Source organism: Pteronotus mesoamericanus, unplaced genomic scaffold, assembly GCF_021234165.1.
Source record: "Pteronotus mesoamericanus isolate MK-2021 breed Mesoamerican mustached bat unplaced genomic scaffold, CSHL_Meso_final contig_105, whole genome shotgun sequence".
Lineage (NCBI taxonomy): Eukaryota > Metazoa > Chordata > Mammalia > Chiroptera > Mormoopidae > Pteronotus > Pteronotus mesoamericanus.
Genome location: NW_026555006.1, coordinates 5,242,547 through 5,261,731, shown reverse-complemented (window position 1 = coordinate 5,261,731; position 19,185 = coordinate 5,242,547). Strand labels below are relative to the sequence as shown.

General features: G+C 43.3%; 1 protein-coding gene across 3 annotated transcripts in view; it reads left to right on the top strand.

Annotated features, from left to right (window-relative positions):
• GLIS1 (GLIS family zinc finger 1) overlaps positions 1–19,185 on the top strand; it is a 210,791-nt gene that overhangs the window by 383 nt on the left and 191,223 nt on the right. The gene's annotated exons all lie outside the window — the stretch shown is intronic.

Below are 19,185 nucleotides of genomic sequence, written 5' to 3'. Positions count from 1 at the left end.
TCTCTCCATTTGTTTGGTACTAGCTTGTCATTCTAAAGCGATGCCTGTTTAGGAAGCATCTAATTTAAACTCAGCCTATTTTGGGGAAGTGTGTCTTGAAAGGTCAGATTACATAATTTTGCTTATGTGTTTCTGATAAAAGTTATGTGAAATTTGTCAAAATCTTATTTTTGGGATGAATAGCCAGCCACCGCAGTGTCTCTCTCTCTGAGCTGGCTCAAGGCATATTTTAAAGTATTCCAATTTCCCTAAATAACAAAAACCAGAGGACTTCAGCAAGACCCTTACCCTCTTGGGATCTCAGTTTCCCTGTCTGTGGAGGAAGGAATTAATTATACCAGATGATTTCTGGATTCCTGATGGAAAATTTTATGAATCTGTGATATAGCCTGAGTCAAGTTCTGACTTGAAAAATGGCTTTTTTGTACTCGACGGTTCAGAAGCACAGTCTTTTGTAAAAAGTTACTTCGCAATACTCTTCCTCTACCCGGTGAGGCCAGTGGGTTTAAGGTACAGGCCCCAGTACGGTTTATTGGCTCAAAGGCAGTGATGGTGCCAGGATTCTCATGAACATGTTCTCATCACAGTTAATTATTATTGAGCCATTATTTGTAAGGTTCATGCTGACAGATAATTAACTAGAAATTGGGGAATTGTTAAGGCATTGTGCCCCGGCTCCCTACCACCCGTTTCTTTTCCCTCTGGGAGAAAAAGACCAAGGCTTTGGGCTTTCGTTATTTTCGCGTTTGAGACCTCTTGGTTCCATTTCCAGATGCTTCTCAAGGAAGACAAAAACAGTTTCGTTTATCACGCCTTTAGCATCAGCTCCAGCAACTTAGAAAAGGCAGGGCAGCTTACCTTTAGAGAGCTCCTTCTGAGTAAAAAATACCCAACTTCCCAATTCAGGGACTGGCAAGATAAAATAAATGTAAACAGTTTTTTTCCCCTCTTTTTAATGAAAGCACCTGACTTTGTAGGAGGGAGCTATTTCTTATTGTTTTAAATGTCAGTCTCTCTTCTAAGACACAGAGATCATATTTTAGAGGAAAGATATAGAAAGCCACCGTTTAGAGTATTATTGCTGGATTATACATACGAGAATCTCTTGTGCTAGAGAGAAAGGAGTGCTATGGAGCAAGACAAAACGTTTGCTGCCCCGAGCTCTCTGGCTTGCCCCCTCCATACACAATCCTCCCTTAAACAGATATGCTCTTGTAATGTTTTGGATTTTAAAAAATTGTAGTTGTCATCTGAAGATGGAGTCTCCGCAGACCTTGTGAATGTCTGTCAAACATAACCTTTGTTCCAAGCTGTGGTTAGAGACCTTTCATCTAGATGCTTTGCTTATGATCTTCCACTTCCATTCCTCCAAATCTCAATTATTTTTGTCCATACACCTTTCCCTCAGTGTCCAAAATATATCTTTAAGTTAGGATTGTATTTGGAAAGGACAGAAGAGGATAAAGAGTTGTGAGGAGGAATCTCTTTCCTTGTACCATAAGATGATCTTTCTGGTTACACTTTTTGTAAGAGTCTTCTAAACTGTTTTCTTCATTGCCTCTGGCTAGGCTTTATGACACACATTTGAAATACGAAGAAACTGAGGCCTGAGGGTGGGGAGGTGCCTTATACATAAAAGGCTACCCAGCAGGTCTGGGTCAGTTTTTCTGGCCAACTCGTTACACATGGACCTGGGCTCGAAGAGGATTCTAGAGGTTTCTAACCCAGCCTCTGTCTGGGCAACTTCTTCCTTACAAGTAGCTTGAGAGAAAACCAGAGCTCTGGTTCGAGTGCCACAAGGAAACAGCACCTTGTTGCTTCCCGTATTCCCACCAAAATATCTCGCAGACCATATGACCCTGTGAATGTTTGGTGTTTAGCTTCAAGTCTGAGGCTTATTGGAAACAGATAGAAATACCAATTGAAAAATATTTATTGACTGTGCTGGAAATTGTTAGACCCTGCCACGGATGATCTGTGGGACCTTGGGGGAAGTTATTTCACTCTCTGAGCCTTAGTTTCCTCATTTATAAATCTACCCGGAGATTTACTTTGAAAGACTGAGGAGAGAGTTAGCGATCCAGTGTGAAAGGCCAGCGTCAGTGCCTGATTATTTGGGGGAGTTACTCTGTAATGTGTTAAGTGTCCTCAGCCTCTTTTTTAAAAAAAATTTATTGATTGATTTTAGTGAGAGAGAGAGAGGAAGGGCGAGAGAGAAACATTGATTTGTTGTTCCACTTATTGATGCATTCACTGATTGAATCTTAGGTGTGCCCTGACCAGGGATCGAACCCACCACCTTGGTACATTAGGTCAAATTCTCTTTTTTCATTTGCACAGGAGGTAATAATACTTAGCTTCCAGGGTAAATGAAACAATGGTTTTAAGAATGCTTTATTAAAAAGGGAGAAGGGTTTAAAAAAAATTAATTCATGCAGGGCACCATGCTAGAGTCAGTGACACTTGAGGTAAAGGGGATAGGGCAAAGAGGGAGAAAGGTTTGATTTTTAAAATTTTGAATGTGAAGAGCACTAACTGCTCTGCTAGCCATGGGAAGCTGAGAGGAGCAAAGCTTCAGGTCTATTGTGGCCACCGCTGCCCAGTGACTGGAGAGAAGACAGTATTGCTTGGTCTGGAATCAGGTTTCAGATGATCTGCCTTCTGCCATGGGCAGACCCTAAACCGAGAAAGGGAGTGAGCTCTTTAATCCGGCAGCTTGTCTGTGAACGTTGAGGTCCTCTGCGTTTCCAGATCTGGAGTCAGGAGGAGCTGGATATGGTGCGACGTCATGGACTAACATTATCATCATTTACAATAAGAATCACGATCTGTTTATGGCAGAGTCCCGTTTATCCAGATTCCAAACAGCTGGAAAGACCAAATTACCAGATGCTGTGTTTTTCTTTTTTACTATTAAACACCCGACACTCTGCTTTTGGAAGTCCTGACAAGGAAAGAAGGTAAACATCTGGGCTTTATGGAGGCGGTCGGCTTTGTGGTGATGGCCTGATGACTCTCGTTTCCCATGCACGGAGCTTTAGTTTTCAGTGTGTTGCCACACACTCTCTCGTCTGCGCTCACGTCAGCTGTGCTCTGCCTACCTTGTGGGCTGTTTTGGGGGAGCACATGTAGGAGCATTTTGCAGGCTGTAGAGCGCTGGGCAGATACTGGCTCTTATTACTGTGATTCCCATTTTATAGATGAAGACATTAAGGTTCAAGGATGTGCTCAAAGCTGCCGACAGTAAGTGGCAGTTTTCAAGGTTACCTGTTCCAAATATTTGTTTCTGGTTCTACAACTTGTACCTTCTACGTGTGTGTGCTGTTGGCCGAGAACTGGTGTTCACCAAGGCCTCCCGATGGTTCTGAGAGAATTTAAAATATTTTTGCTTTTGGTACTTTTCTCTGTCTTGAATCTTTGCAAATTGGTAAGAAGTATCTATGCCATCATTAGAAAACATCTTAGTTTACCAGATGATTCTGTTTGTTCCCAGACCAAACCAGATAGTAGGTTCACTTTTTAATTCAGAGACTCACAGGGCCCTTTTCACCATATACTGAGACTGGACAAATCCTAGCAGTAAAAAGGGAGCTGATGATCGTGACAAATGTGGGCTCTGCCATTAGTAAACAGCTGTCATTACATGGCTGTAAATGCCAAAAAGGAGTCAACCTTATAACTTAAAAAAAAAAAAAGCTAGAACAAACACACATTTTTGAAGGAAAACACAAGGAAAGCAATTGTAGGTTGTATACATGGATGTTAGGGGCTGCTGGTGGCGAGTTAACGTGATGGTTTTGCAGCGTTACCTGGTAGAGCTTCTTCATCTGAATCAGAAGCCACTGTGATGTTCTGGGGAAGCCTTGGAGGGGCTAGCACATCCGTAACAGAAAGGTATGAGTTATTTTGAAAGCATTACCCCCTCCGGCTCTGGTGGGCAATTTGCTTGCATTTCATCCATTTTAAAGTGCTGGTCCTGTGATCCGGAAATAATCAGATCCAAATTTTTTCGGTGCTTGAGATTTCAAATAAGGGGGAGAGAAACCTGCTGGCCAAATGTCAGGCTGAGTGAGACAAAGAGAAACATGTATGTGTGTGTACACATATGAGATAGCAACATGTTATGCCTACAGTCGTAAGAGTTACATCTCCAACGAATCTTTTATAGGCATATAGTGGAAATACAATTCCCAAAGATCCCCTAAGACTCTTGTTTGGCTACAATTTCTCTCCTTGTCTTGCCGTCCCAGCTCTCTAGAAGCTAAGACTTGGCATTCAAAATGGAAAAGGGACCATCATATGTGATCGTAACTTAATTTAGGCTTAGTTGTTTCTGAGGTCTCAGGACCCTCTTAGCTGTGGAATCATATTGATAGACTGTGTTGCTCTGTCTGTGATTAAAAAACATACGTTTCATTATACTTCATGGTTTTCCCTCACACTTCTCCTGAAAAAAACTAAAACCCACCTCGACTTTGAGTTAATTCATCTCCCTGCACTACATTTGCGTGAGAAGCTAAGTGAGCCAGCGCACTTATTTTTACAGTGCGTTAAAACCCCATTACAGGCATAAGTGCACAATGAATCATTTAAAAAAATATATTCTTATGTTCTTTGTTCTGAATGTTGCATAATTATCATCATTTTCTTTGGTTTTATTTTGTGGAGTTTGGCCAGCATCCGAGAAAAGGGGAGAAACTAAAGTTTGAAATAGGGTTTGCCATCCCTTTTTGGGTAGGATTAGGGGAAAAAACAACAAGCAAATAAATGCCAACTTTATTTGTAAGTTGACCAGTGACTCTCGCTAACTGTGGCTTTTGTGTAGAGAGGGTAATTTCTCTTCTTTCTCTCCATTTTCTTGGAAGAGAATTCCCTGTATTGAAGCCCATATGGTGGTATTTCAACCATCTCACCTTATATATATCATTATATTCAAAGTTAAATTATAGTGTGTGGTTTGCTAATTATTTTTCCTAATGCAGATTTTAGTTACCATTAGTTTGGACCTAGAAAGCTGTGTTCCCTTTGGTAGGGGGTAGTTTATTTTTGTGTTTAAAGAAACAAAGAAACTTAATGCAAGGGGGAGAAGAAATGAAACAAACTCTGCAATGGGCTTTGAAAAATTCAACTGCCTTATGCAGAGAGCACAGCTGTAGTACCAGGGCCAGGAAAAAGAGCACACTCTGAAATATTTGTGCTGCTCGCCTTCACTGTGCTAATGATTCTAGCAGTTTAAAAACGGACTTCTTGTTTATCAACAGCCGCTGCCCAAATTAATAGTTTACAATGAGAAAAAAATGCTTTCAGCATTAGAAGCAAAGTCCAGGACTGATAGCTGAGTTACTGAGTAAGAAAAGCAACCCCCCCAAACCCCCCCCCAAACAAACAAAAACATTTAAAAAAAACCCACCAAAACCCCCCAAACCAAAACAAAAAGTGGGAGGGGGGATATATTTTGTGGCTGCTTTGGTCTCCCAAAACTTTATAAGAAACTGAAAGAAAACAGAGGCTTGGGATGGGGTGAGGGTGGAGAGAATACAACCCTAACCCAATGGTCTTATAGTTGAAAGTCACTTTAAGCATCTGTTTTTTTCTCCCTCCTCCCTCCCATCTCCCCCTAAACTCTAAAGAGTTATTCCTTCAGAAGGTTTCTGGCGGGTTGAGGTGGATTGTGTTAGCATTATGAACTATGTTTTTAAAGTCAGCATTTGAGTCAGATGCACTGAGAGGAGACCTTCAGCCTGCTAACTGAATAATGCATTTCCTGTACGGCCTGAATTTATTTGGTGGTTATGGTTGAGCCTGGCTTGAGCAAACACATGTGCCATTCTACAGGCTCAGATCATGTGGGCCTTGCCCATCGCTTTGAGCCTCCGTTTCTGCATCTGTAAAATGGGATGCAGTTTGATGGATTGATCCAGAGCCCCTTCCTGCTCTGGTGCTCCAGGATTCCACAGGAACTGGGCTGGAAAGATTGGTAAGGACCTAGGGCGTGGACAGAGGCTGCTTTTGTCTCAGGCCAGGTTAAAGACTTGACCTCTCCTTGGAACCCTTGACTCCTGAAGCTGACCACAGAAGGAACAGAAAGAGGGAAGTCAACCAACCTGTATTGAGTACTTTCTCTGTGCCAGGCTAGGTACTTTATAACTGTGATTGCATCTAATAATAACAACCCTGTAAGTACAGAAGGCCTTATTGTAGTTTTACAGATCGGGGGACTGAGGCTTGGAAATGTTAAGTGATTTGTCCTAATAATGCGCTACTATTTAATTTGTAGCAACTCACTATGCAAGCATTAAGTAGTAGAGCCTGGAATTTGAACCCAGCTCTCTCTGACAGCCAAGCTGGTATTTCTTCTTGAAGCACAGTGCTGTCAAGGATAGCCTTTAAAATCCAAGCAGTGGCAAGAAGCTCCTGGGGCTGTAGAGTATACCCTGAAATGGGCGGAAAGGCAGCAGAAGGCCACAGGCTAGACTAGACAGACATTCCCCAGAGCAGCACTTCCTGAGTTTCAGCTAACAGCCCAAGATAGGACCTTTAGGGGAGTCTCTCTGCCTCTGTTAGGGCTCTCCCCACTGCCCTCCTACAGAAATGGGGGAATGACATTGGTTCCCAGTTGTGACATGGGGTTCTCAGGTAAGTACTCTCTGAGGCTTTGGAGGGGCCCCCTAGAAGCACCCCTCCTCAGAAGGAGTGGCACACACACACCCCATGTTTAAGTGGGTTCTAGTCCCTGTTTGAGTCTTTCATGCAGTTTGGGGAGGTTTCTGACCCAGGCTCTGATTGCAGCCTCCCTTCCACTACTTCTGAAGACATCTGTTTGGAGAGAATTTCTCATGATCCCCAGCACACCTGGTGTGTAGAATGCATGCTTCACTGGGCATGGTGGTTCGAGGTCTATTAAATAATAGCTTCGTGTTAAAAACTTGGTGGGATGAAGAAGGGTCTGGGAGAGAGAATAGGCCAGAGATCAGAGTGAACTTGAGAGTTTGTGGGAAATGGGTCTTTTGCATCAAATGATGAATAAACCAAATAACCCCCTTTGGAAGGAAAAAGCCTCTCTGCTGGTTTGTGTTTGTGGCCTTGCATGAGGGCAAGTGTGTATGTGTGGACATTCTCAAGGAATCACACATATCCTGAAGGTGAAATTGCAGGAGTATTTATTGCCCAAGGCTTCTCTGCCTTTGGATGTGTAGGCTCTGTCTGAAAGAGAGAGTAGGAAGAAGAATCAGGTTGTTCCTGGTTGTGATGTGGCCCAACCTCTTCCTATTTGTGTCTTTTTAGCAACAAGATTACTCTTTCAGATATTGTTACTTTTGTTTTTTAAATAACAGGTTTGATGGAAAATAAGGCTTTAGCAAGAAACCGGGGAGTATTATAAACCCGACTTAAAAAAAATACAGATCCCATTTGCTGTTTTAAGCTCTCTGAGGGCTTGGAGATTGGGTTTATTTTGGAACGTTGCTGGACTATATGAATTACTTCTCTGAGGCTTGGGTATTTAATACCTAGTAGACGTTTGTGTAAGAGCTGATGATGTATTTTGCCGACTTTCCAACCCTGTAAATAAATTACACGTGCCGGCAAAGGCTGCCAGGCTCCACTGTGTCAAATGAAGCTTAATTTTTATCCCAAACCACTTAATACTTTTGTCCTAGTGAGCAGAGAATGTTACAGGGTTCTGCCCGGCAGCAGGCCCATTTCAAGACGTAGACGGCCTCACCCGCCCGTGAACAGGCCTCCGTGGATTCATCGATCTTGACACAGTTTTCAGTGGTTAAGTAGCTTCAGCGCTCTCAAGTCCAACCCTCAAGGCAGAGAATGATAATATAATTTTAAGTATATCGTAAAAATGAAACTCAATCGCTTCCACTCCCCAAACCTGTCTCACTCCCCTTCTCTCTGGAGAAATCGGCTGTAATTGTGTATTTAATCTCAAGACCGCCTGTGCATTTTATCTTATTTGAGTGCAAAGCCCAGGTAATAACATTGGCATTTCCAGTGTGAAACAAAATAGGGTTTCTAATTTGGAGAACACTATTAAATATTTTATGCTTCAACCAAACTCAATTCTTTTTTTCCTATAATAAGTTTAAATATTAATTCTCTGGAATGTCAGATGCCTAAAGCTAGGCATTTAATGATCTGCAGTTTCAAGTATCTCGAAGAAGGTTTATGAAACAGGATATTTCTCTGGGAGGGATGAGTAGTGCGTTTCAGAGATATCTGAATTCAAGGCAGTGTCTTCTGATTTACTTTTTAAAGGGAAAAGGTCGTAAAATAAGTTGCTTTCTGTGCTGAAGGATTAAGTGGCTTAGGCTGAAATAACAGCGGAGACTTTACTGTTTTCCCCCGTTATATTTTAACAATGCTTTTTGAGGGAGGGAGTGGGTCATTTTCCCGCCTGCCGGTCTCCTCCCCCATCGCCCCCACCAGCCCCCCCCCCCCCCCCCCGCCAGATGGCTTTAATTCTAACCAAATCCCACGCTGAGGCCAAATGATTGATCAGTCATTTGTACTTACGTAGCGCTCTTTGTGAGAATAGCTTGCATTGGAGCTTCTTGCCCGGGCCGGCTCATCTTTGGGCCTTCATATGGCTGATTTTCAGCAGATCCAGGGGCTTGGAGAGGGGGGGTACAGCGGGTGGGTGGAGAACAAATATTCCAGACCTTGAATCCTAGGAACTCCTTGCTTAAAATCTTTCTGTTACTTCCCATCCCTGACAGCAGGGGTGTACGAGCTTTCTAAATGCAAGGACAGAAATATTTCCCTTGTCCACATCATAGCTGTTATGTTTTTAGCATAATAAGGTTACTGGTTTTAAGAGCTCCTTTAAATAGATTTGTATTTTATCAACTACTCACACATCTGTAGAGACATGGGTTTGTTCTACAGGCACATTTGGTGCATGCTTTAATGTTCTCCCCTGAGCTACAACTTGGCTTGTAGATTAGCAACCCCTCGGTCAATGGGAAAAATCTGAGCCTTTTTATCTGGCAGTCAAGGCTTTCCTGCCAGTCCAGCTAATGCTTGCTTGGCTTGTTCTCAAGCAGCATCGGACTTTTCCTTATGCAGCTCCAGACCTGGAATTTTCTCTTTACTTCTCCTTCTGTCCTATATTCTGCGAGCTTCTTTTTATTTGTGTCTGTGCCTCCTTAAATCATTTTTAGAACAAGTTGGAAAAAATTGAAAATTCAGACATTCATGTTTGTACCGTTGTGTCCATGATCAGGTCTGGGACAAAGTGCGCATGTGAGAAGTATATTAGGGTGCTCATGGAGGCCACGGGTGTGGGACCAGGCCACTAGGTTCGAATTCTGGCTCCTGGTACTAACTTAGGGCTCTTGGGCAAGTTATTGAGCTCTCTGGTTCTCAAAATCCCTATCTGTAAAATGGGGCAATAATAGTAATGATCTCAAAAGGCTGTTATGAGGATTACAAAAGGAGTTAATGCATGTACATATGAGCTTAAATACAGAGACTAGCACATGATAAAATGCTCAATTAATGTTGGGGTTTATATTATTGTTATTGCTACTCTGTAAATGTTTGGTAAACAAAACCCTTGGAAGGGTCTTCCTTGCCTGCCTTCCCACCAGACTCTTACTTATTCTTTAAGACCAAGCCGAAGTGCTACCTCCTCCCAGACGCTTTCCCTTTCTTCCTAGGCCACGTTTTGCTGGAGCTCTGGCACCCACAACCCATATCCTTTCTTCTGCTATAGCACTGGTCACTCTGCGGTAATTTTCTACTCACTTAAGTGCCCTTGCGGACAGGGACAGAGTCTCATTCTCCTTGCACTCCACATGTCTAGTACAAGGCCTGGCTCAGAGTTGATGTCTGGGAAGGTCAGGAACCTAATTCCTGCCCTTAACAAACATGTAACCCGCAAAGGAGGAGCTGAGTTTTATGTTTTTTTTGTTTTTAGTTTCTTTTTTTACAAGGTTGAACATACAGTAAGCTCTCAGCACACAAAAGACTCCAATAAATGCGCAATGAGTTCTCACATGCAGATGCAGTCATATTCTCTTTCTAGCATCATCTTGGGGCTCTTCATAAATGAGGTCTGATGCTTGTGAGGTGACCTTGGACAAGTCGTCTCACCTATCTGGGCCTCACTTCCGCTTCAATTCCCTTCCTTTCATTCACCTATCTGGGCCTTCCCTTCCCCTTCCCTTCCCAGAAGAGTTGGCTTTAGTGATCATGGACTGTTCATGGTTGCAAATCTTCAGAGCTGCCAGACTAGGCCAGGTGGAGCATGACTGCATACCTGCCCTTTCTTCTAGGCAAAGTCTCAGGCACTGTGAAATGCGTCTTGTCTTGTAGTTTAAAGGGCAAATATTGTTGGTTGTAACACATCTGACCTAGATTTCTCTAAGATGAAGAACCGTGGACCAAGTATTGGAAGTGAGAGCCAGGAGCCAGCTCTTGGCAGCCCTCCTGGGGTGGAAATTGAGGTACACAGTCTGGATCCCAACTCTAGGACCAGCTTAGACAGAGCCCCAGGAGAGATTGTATTGGCCTCTTGGCTCTCCTCTAGGCACTGTTGTGGTTTGAAAGCCTCACCCAAATCATTATTTTTCATCCGATCTCCCTTTTAACAGATGGGAAGACTAAGATTCAGAGAAGCCATGGCACACAAAGGTGGCCACATGGCTTTTGGAGTCAGAACTGATTTTAGATCCTAAGTACACCACTTGTTGGACCTTGGACAAATTCATTGAACTCTGAGCCCTGTTTTCCTCACTGGAGGAAATTCATAAAATGGAGATAATACCTACCTCACAGGGTTGATGTGGGGAGCAAGAAGAGAAGTCTGTAGAGCACCTAGCTCAGGGGTTAGCATGTAGTAAGATATATAACAAAGATGAACTGTTGCTATTGGTCTTACTGAGTGGAGAGCTGGGACTAGGTCTCTACCCCTGACTTCACCTGACGCTATTTCTCCTCTCCACTGCAGTGTCCTATTCTCTTACTCTGATTTCTTTTTTCTTTTTCTTTTTTGTATAATTAAAAGAAAAAGTACTTTGGAGTCAGAGAGACTGAAGTTCTAATCCCAGTACTGGAGGACACAAATTTGACTGGCTGGCATCTTGGCTTAGGGTTAGGGGAAGGTTAGGAGCTGTGTCCCTTGCTGAGGTGGGTGTGGGCTGCCTCAGCACAACTCTCTGGTAAGTTCTGGCGCTGGGATCAGTCCAAGGCACTCAATCAGCCTGTGATGGCTCCAGTGTCCAGCAGGAGGGGTAGTTTGTGGTATAGACCTCTCTCTCCCCTCCTGGTCTGTTGTGTTGGGAGTTGCCTTCTGACTTTAATATCCAGCTGAATTATCTTGATTATACCTCCCAATATGATACCATTTCTGTTCAGCTTCCCACTTCCCCATGCTGGTGGCCCTCTGTAGTACCACAGTGACTTCATTTGCTGAACCTTGCTGTATGTAGATACCCTGTTAAGCCATTTAATTCTTACTGTATTTGCTCTGTGTGTGTGTATGTCGGGGGTTGGGGGAGGCAGTATCATCAGCCTCATTTTGCAGATGAGAAAACCTGAGGCCCAAAGAGGCTAAATAACCTTCCCAAGGTTCTAGAGCCGATAGGTGGGAGCTGCAGGCCTGTCTGACTCCAAGAGCCTGCCCTTTCTCACCCCTTCTGGGGGCCTTCTCTCAGGTCCTCTGGACCTCTGATGTCTTGGGTCCAATCTTACCCATTTATCATAGTTGAGAAATTGCCTCCTGTAGCCAGAATTACCATTTCCCTCCTTCATCTTCTGACTTCTTGTCACTTTTCTCTCACTGAACAGTCAGGTATAAGAGATGCTTAGCTCCATGTTTTCCTTCCCAGTGAGAATGTGGGCTCTTTGGAGCTGGGCCTGTGATGAACGGATCTCTGACTGGCAGAGGGGGTGTAGATCAGAGAATAGAATGAACACAGGGCCTCAGCAGAATCAATTTGTCCCTCTCCAGTCAAGGTGTGCTTTCTGGGTACTTCCTCAAGCAGATTTTCAGGACAGCAACCTAGAGGGGTCTTGTTCTCCTGAGCCCCAGCTTCCCATTTGTAAAGTGGTGAGGATGAACCCTGCTCAGCCAATTGTCAGGGGCATACAGGATGAAGTGTGGGAAAACATCCTGAAAACGGGAAGGGGTGCACCTGGTGTGGTTGTTGCTTGGTTTATTCATTAATATGTATTGAATGGCTGCTGCATCCAAGGTATTGGGTAGGGCCCTGGGACATGGAGATGGGTTGATAGAGCCCTCATCTGCACAGAGCTTGCAGTCTAGGGGGCAGGTGGATACTGGGAGAGTGTTCACAGCCTGGCTGGGTCCTCTGTTCTCCCTCCTCTGTGCAGCTTCACCATCTTACCACCTGGCTCACTGTCCTAAGCAGACTCCTGGGCTCTAGCCAGTCCAAGCCTCGTGACCTCGGCCAATCTCACTGAGCCTTGGTTTGCTGGCTTATAAAATGGAAATATTTGCTAGCTAGCTTCCTTTGCGAGGCTAGTGAGAGAATCAGTCAGTGTGATCAGTGTGGGAAAGGGCTGACTGCTGGGCCTCTGGGGACAGTGGGAACTCGGGTGTGTAGAGCAACCCTCTGCAGGGCACTGGAGGTGGAGCCGCATGAGTTAGTCACCCTTTTTCTTGTACCTGTTGCCAGCCTGGCCTGCTTGCTTAAGCTTTCCTCTCTGAGGGGGTGCCCTCTCTCCTTGTCTCTGGCAATATAGGCCAAGAGCTTGCCTTGTGCAAAATCATCTCCTGTCCCAGCCTCACACTCCTCTCTTTCCTCTTTTCCCAAACTTTCATTCTTTCAATGGCTCTGGTTGCATATGCACTCACAGTACCGCAGAGCTATTTGCTAGGGATTCAGGAGACAAGTAAATTCCCGTTGTGTGATACTGGTCAAGTGGCAGAGGGGCCCTTCTCCTCTTCCTCTCCCCCTCCTCGTTTTTAGTGTCCTGCAGTGATCATTTGTTGAGGCTTGCAAGGCACTGGATCATTTCTTTTTTTTTAAAGTGATCCTCTCGTGTAATCCTATAACGTCTCTGTGATGTACGTGTTCTTATGGAAAAACCGATAGCTATTTAAATTTAAATTAAAATTAATTAATTTCCAATAAAATTAATTAATTAAAAATACAGTCCCTTAGTCATACCAGAATGTGGCCCAGTGGCTGCCATGTTGGACAGAGGAAATATAGAATTTTTTTTTCACCTAGAAAGTTTGGTCGGATAGCATTAGTCTAGAATATCATTCTTTAATTTATTCATTTGTTCAGTAAATAAATATTTCCTGGAACCCTATCATATCCTACATTCTACATATGCTAGTCTCTGGAGAAGTAAATGTAACCCAGGCCTGGCCTCTGCCTTAGGGAGCATCCAATCGAGAGGACAGGCAGACGGATATACCAGCTTGGAGGTGAGGCCAGCATGCTGGTTACCAGGCCTGGCTCCTTTTAGGGGCACAGACGTGAGTTCTAGGGTCTGTTCTTCTCACAGACAGCTCACGTTCCAACATTGATGAGATTAGAGCAGGCTTCCCTGAGAGGCGCCATTTGAGTGGCCGGGTCCGGATGGGTGGGTTCTGCTGGTTCCCCAGGGCAGCAGCCCAGGGAGAGCAGATGGTTCATGCATGTCTGCAACTGGTGTCACGATCAGGGCTCCTGATGGGGCCATGCACAGCTGCTTAGACAGGAATGGGTTCCTCAATTCCAACAAAGTTCTTGGTCTCACTCCTAATCCTTCTTTGCAAGGTGGCTGATCCTTTAAAGATAATTTAATAATTTTTCGTTTTTCTACTTTTGTCAGCATTACATACTTTTTAAAGAAAATTTGGGGACTATAGAAGCATATAAAGATGGAAATAGTATTTGCTTATAATTTCAGCCCCCAGTAATGACTACCATTTACATTTTGGTATATTTCATTTCAGTCTTTTTTCTGTGCTTATCTGTACTATATTAATATATATTTTTATCATTGAGATCATTCTGAACATAAAATCTTGTGTACTTATTTTTAAACTTAACATTCTAGCATAATAAACTTTTTAGTGTTATTAAAATTATTTGTAACCATTCAGGAACATCACATTTTATTAACTTTGTTAAATTACTTTGAATAGTCAATATGTTAAAATGGTTCAAAATTGAGAAGACCCCAAAAATCTTCCTCTTCTTTTATTTCCCCCCTCTCTCCAGTTTCCATTGCTGGAGATAACCAGTAATGCTCGTGTTTTTGTCTGGCTTCTCAGAGATTGTTTATGCTCACACAAACAAATATATATGTAAATAACTTGTACATGCATAATGTTTAGGATTTTCAGCTTTTCTCCTAGTATAGATAATGCTACAGTGACTATCTTTAGGCAGTAATCTTTATTTGCATCTCTGATTATTTCTTAGAATAGATTCCCAGAAATGATAATTACTGGGCTAAAGGGTAGTAGCATTTGACACATTACCAATAGCTCTTTAGAAGTTGCACAAATTTTCACAACTGCAGGCAGTCTTAGAGAGTTTATTTTCCTGCATCTTCACCAGTGTTTCCAAAATAACTTCCTAATTCGAAGGTGGCAATGACATCTGATTATCATGTCATTTTACATTTATTTATTAGTGTAGTTGCATGTATACAAGTACAGTGTTGTTGTATGTTGGTATAGAGTTCATAGCTCCTCTTTTGCAAGTTGGTGTTTATGTTGGGGTCTGAATATTTTACTTATAAAATTAAAAATTTACATCTCTTAAAGTGCTCAAGTAAAGAATTAATGCTCTGTTCATATTTGTTGCTAATATTTTATGAATCTATTGTTTAAACAAGTTTTTAATGAAGATTGTGAAACAAAGGTTTTTTGTATGGTCATTTTTCCAAGATTTTCCTTTGTCATTTCCTTTATTGCTTTTCTTTTTGTCATTCACCAAGTCCTGTGTTTTTTTTTTTTTATTACTATTTCAGGGAGCTTGTCTATTTAACATTCTAAAAAATTTTTTTATTTTTAGCAAAATAATGCTAAACATTGTTTTTAAATCACTTGTGCTATAATACTTTAAAGAGTCAGTCCTTCATTGTCACACTGAAGGCAGCTACCTTTAACCAGAACTCCTGGGATGCCCATCTCCACGGGGCACAACTGTGCTGGACTTGTGCAGCATCGGGGCTCTGCCTGCATGCCATGTAGTTGTCTTTTTCTAGTATATTTTTTCTGTCTCTCTCAGTTACGAAAATAAAAACAATAATAGCTAAACATGGTACTTACTATGGTCCAGTCATGCTCTAAGAACATTATAAACATAATTCCTTTAATCCTCCCAACAACTTTATGAATAAGTTACTGTTACTCCCAATTTGCGGATGGAAAAACAGACCAGAGGAGGAAAGTGACTAGCTGGTGGGTGGTGAAGCCTTATCGCCCATGCTATGTGGCCTCTGAGTAAGATTTATGCTGCTGTTTCTGCATCAGTTGTACTCATTGTGTACTGGCTTCTTGTTAGGATAGACCCGTAGACCCCCACCTGCACCCAGTTCTTAGCCCACTCGCACTGCTCCTCCCCTCCTTCCTGTTCTGGTTGCAGCACAGGTCTTTGCTTAGGCCAGTGCACAGGCCAGACTGTGTATAACGGGATGCCGCTGTGGGGCTTTGGTCTCTTGGCTGAGCCCCAAGACCATAGGTATTGACAATAGGCATTGGATGCTGCCTTCTAAAGTGGGACCTAAGGTACCTAAACTAAACTCTGGTTTTGAGATCTTTACTTAGCATACGCTTTGAGGGTGTAAAAGGGTTGAGTTGGAAGAGACCAAAGAGAGAAAGCTAGGGGTTCCTTCCGCACCAATACCGCCTTCTCTTCACTCAAGTGAGAGTGGCTCTGAAAGGCCCCCTCAGAGAGCCCGACACGGCCCCTGACGCTGCAGGAACAACTGAAGGAGTCAGAGTTGAAAGCTGTGACTGGAGCCCCTGCCCCATAGCAGAATGAAGAGAGGCAGCTGCACTGTTGGCACTGTGATGGGGCAGAGGGCTGTGTCCCGAGGGGCCCACCTGGCAGTTGTTTTCAGAGGTACCCACCCTGTCCAAGAGGGCTTCCTGCCAGGCAGAGGTGAGTGAGACTGGAGGTGTCCCATGGGATATATCGTGGGGTGGGGGTGCCTGACAATGAAGGGACCTCTCCTGGGAACCCACAGAAGTGAGTTCAACATCTGAGTCCAGAAAGCTGCCATGGTACCTAGCAAGTGAGCTCCTTCCTGCCACTGCAGGAGATGGAGGAAGGGGACTGGAGACATTGCCCTTCCACCCTGCCCAGGGTCCCCAGCCTGAGGCAGGCCAGAGCTGGGGGATGGGAGAGACCTGACTGCAAATGACATTTTGACTGGAGATTATTAATCTGGATGGGACATCTTAATTATTAAACTGAGATCGTTCTCAGGACTGAAACTGTCTGGAAGATATTTTATGATCAAGGAGTGAGCCAAAGAGTTAAAGAAACTGCCATAGACTTCACTGGGGAGCAAGCCTGCAGATAGGGTTTTAAAAGGGACAGAGGGGTTGGGGTGGGACTGGGGTAATGATAAATTGTTTCTACAGCACCCTCTGGAGTCCACTTTTTCAGCATGGTGATTACATTTGGAACAAGATGTTGAATCAAGTCATGCAGTATGGGAACTTTTCCTTAGAGGTACAACTTTTGTTATCCTGGAATTAAATATGATCTCTTTTAAAATTTGTATAATTTTATATTTATATAGTTATTACCATTTTCTCTTACTTAAATTTTTGTCAAATGTCTGTCTTCATATGTTTCTAAATGCTCAAATGCATCAGGTTGTCTTAGTTCTGTGTTTCCTGCATCCCAAACAAGGAGGAGACATTTCTACCGCACAGCCAACCTCTGGAGATTTCTTTTTGATGCTGTCCAGTGTAGAATTCCCCATTTCCTGGCTCATACATGTATCACTTACTCTGGCTGATTTAAGGAGAAAAGAGATATTAATACGAGGATGCTGAATGGCTCTCTGAATTTCCTACTAAGAGAACCACACTTGGAAGCTGCATAGCCTAGACCTTTACCTCAAATCCTGCCACAGTGAAAATGCACAGTGAAAGTGGGCGCCAGACATTGGCAGCAGAGCCACCATCCCTGGTCACTGCCTGTCGTCGACTTCACTGTTTTTGCCTGTGCAGATTGATCTGAGCCCCCCTCCTAGCGTCATGTTCTGGGGGGGCTGCTTCTGACAGGCAGAGCTGAGGCCATGCGCTTATGCCTTGGCTGCTAGGGAAGCTGGAAAGCATATATTTTCTTTACTCAACAGCTTTTTATTGAACACTTGCTATGAGTAAGGCACTCTTCTAGAGGCTGAGAAAACAAGCAAGAGGCAAAAATTTCTGTACTTACGAAGCTTACTTTCTGGAGGAGGAAGATAGTTATCAAACACATAAGTTAGTGTACAAATGATGGTGCATACTATGGAGGAAAAGCAGTGTTGGGGGGGGAGTGCTGTTTCATAATGTGGTCGTGATAGGGTGATAATGAGCAAAGACAAAAAATGTGAGGGATCTGACGTTTTTCCATTTCTGTGTGTATTTTCAGCCTCTGTGTGTGTGTGTGTGTGTGTGTATGTATGTGCGTTGGGGTGCAGTTGGGGGTTGCCTTATAAAGTGTGTACATTTTCCTATTTGAAAGAAGGTGTTCAGGTGCTGGGCACTCAAAAAGAAAGGCACATGTCCTTTGCATGTATTTTCCTTTTTCTTGGTTTACCCTATAATTTGCTAGAGCACATCCTCCATTGACTTTGTAAATTAAGTAGGGATGTTTGTCTGAAAAGCGTCTAATTCCTGATTAATAGTTTGGTTGGGGAATTTTAATAATTAGAACTAATCTTTAAGTGCTTATTACCATGGGCCAGACACAGTTCTAAGTGCTTTATGTAGAGTCACGCCTCCTTACAACAATGCATTGCAATAGGTGGTAGAGACTATTACTATCTTCATTTTGCAGATGAGGAAACTGAGACCCAGTGAGATTAAGTAACTTGGCCATGGTCATACAGCTAGTAATTGGTGAGGCAGGATTTGAACTCAGGCTATCTGGCTTCAAAGCTGATCTTGTTAACAGTTTTAAGAATAGTGTTCCATTGTCTTTGAGCCTCCTCATTGCTGTTGAGAAGCTCAATGCCATGCTGATTCCTGAGGTTTCGCATAGGTTCTTGGCTCCCCTCCCTCTGTTTTCTAGAATAGTCTGGATATTCTCTCCTTCCCTGGTTTTCTGAAAATTTCCAGTGATGGGCCTTAATGTAGATTTTTGTCCCCATTAACTGGACTGGCTGTTTGGTGGCCCTTTTTTTTTCTGGAGATTCATGACCTTCAATTCTACACATTTTTGTGTATTAGTTCTTGGTATTTTTTTCCATACCATTTCTGTATTGTGTTTTTCTAGAAACTCCAGTAGTTGCATGTTTTACTTTCTGTATTGATCTTCTAATTTTCTTACTGTCTTTGTCTTTTGATCTGTTTTATGAGGATTTCCTTGACTTTATCTCCTACTTTAAAAGAATGTTTTAGTTATTTTTAGTTTGTAAAAACACCTTCTTGGTCTCTAATGGCTCCTTTTCACCTATCTCTCTATGGATGCAAAACCTTATCATACTCTCTGAGGAGATTTTGGCTTTGAAACCATGTTTTGTCCTGTTTCCTGTGTTCCTGTTTCCATTTGCTGATTAGTCTTGTTCTTGCAGGTTGAGGGCTTTTGTCACAGGCTAGTGACAATGATCTGACCTAACAAAGGCGTCACATCTACCAATCCTGCTGCTTTTTGCTGTCCATTGCCCCTCATGTCCTCACTGCCCTTCTTACCTGGCCTAGAGTCCATCATTATGATCACTCCTGTCCAACAAGCCACTCTTCTCATTGTCAGGCCCCAGCCCTGGTGAAGATCCCTGCGCCTGGGCCTGTCTGTGGAATGGTGCTGGGGGAAACACAGCTTGCTGGACAAGCCAGGTCTGTATTGCTCAACTCAGAGCTCCTGTGGGCCTCCTCGTCTTCATTGTGCTTGCAGTGTCCCTGCTTTCGTCAAAGGCCAAACTGTCCTATTACCCCACCCTCTTTCCTTGTTTTCAAAGACTTTACCTCTGCAGTTACCTCTCCTGCAGAGTAAATCTCACCCTCTCTAAGGGCCATTCCCATCAGCATCCACTTAGGCTCCA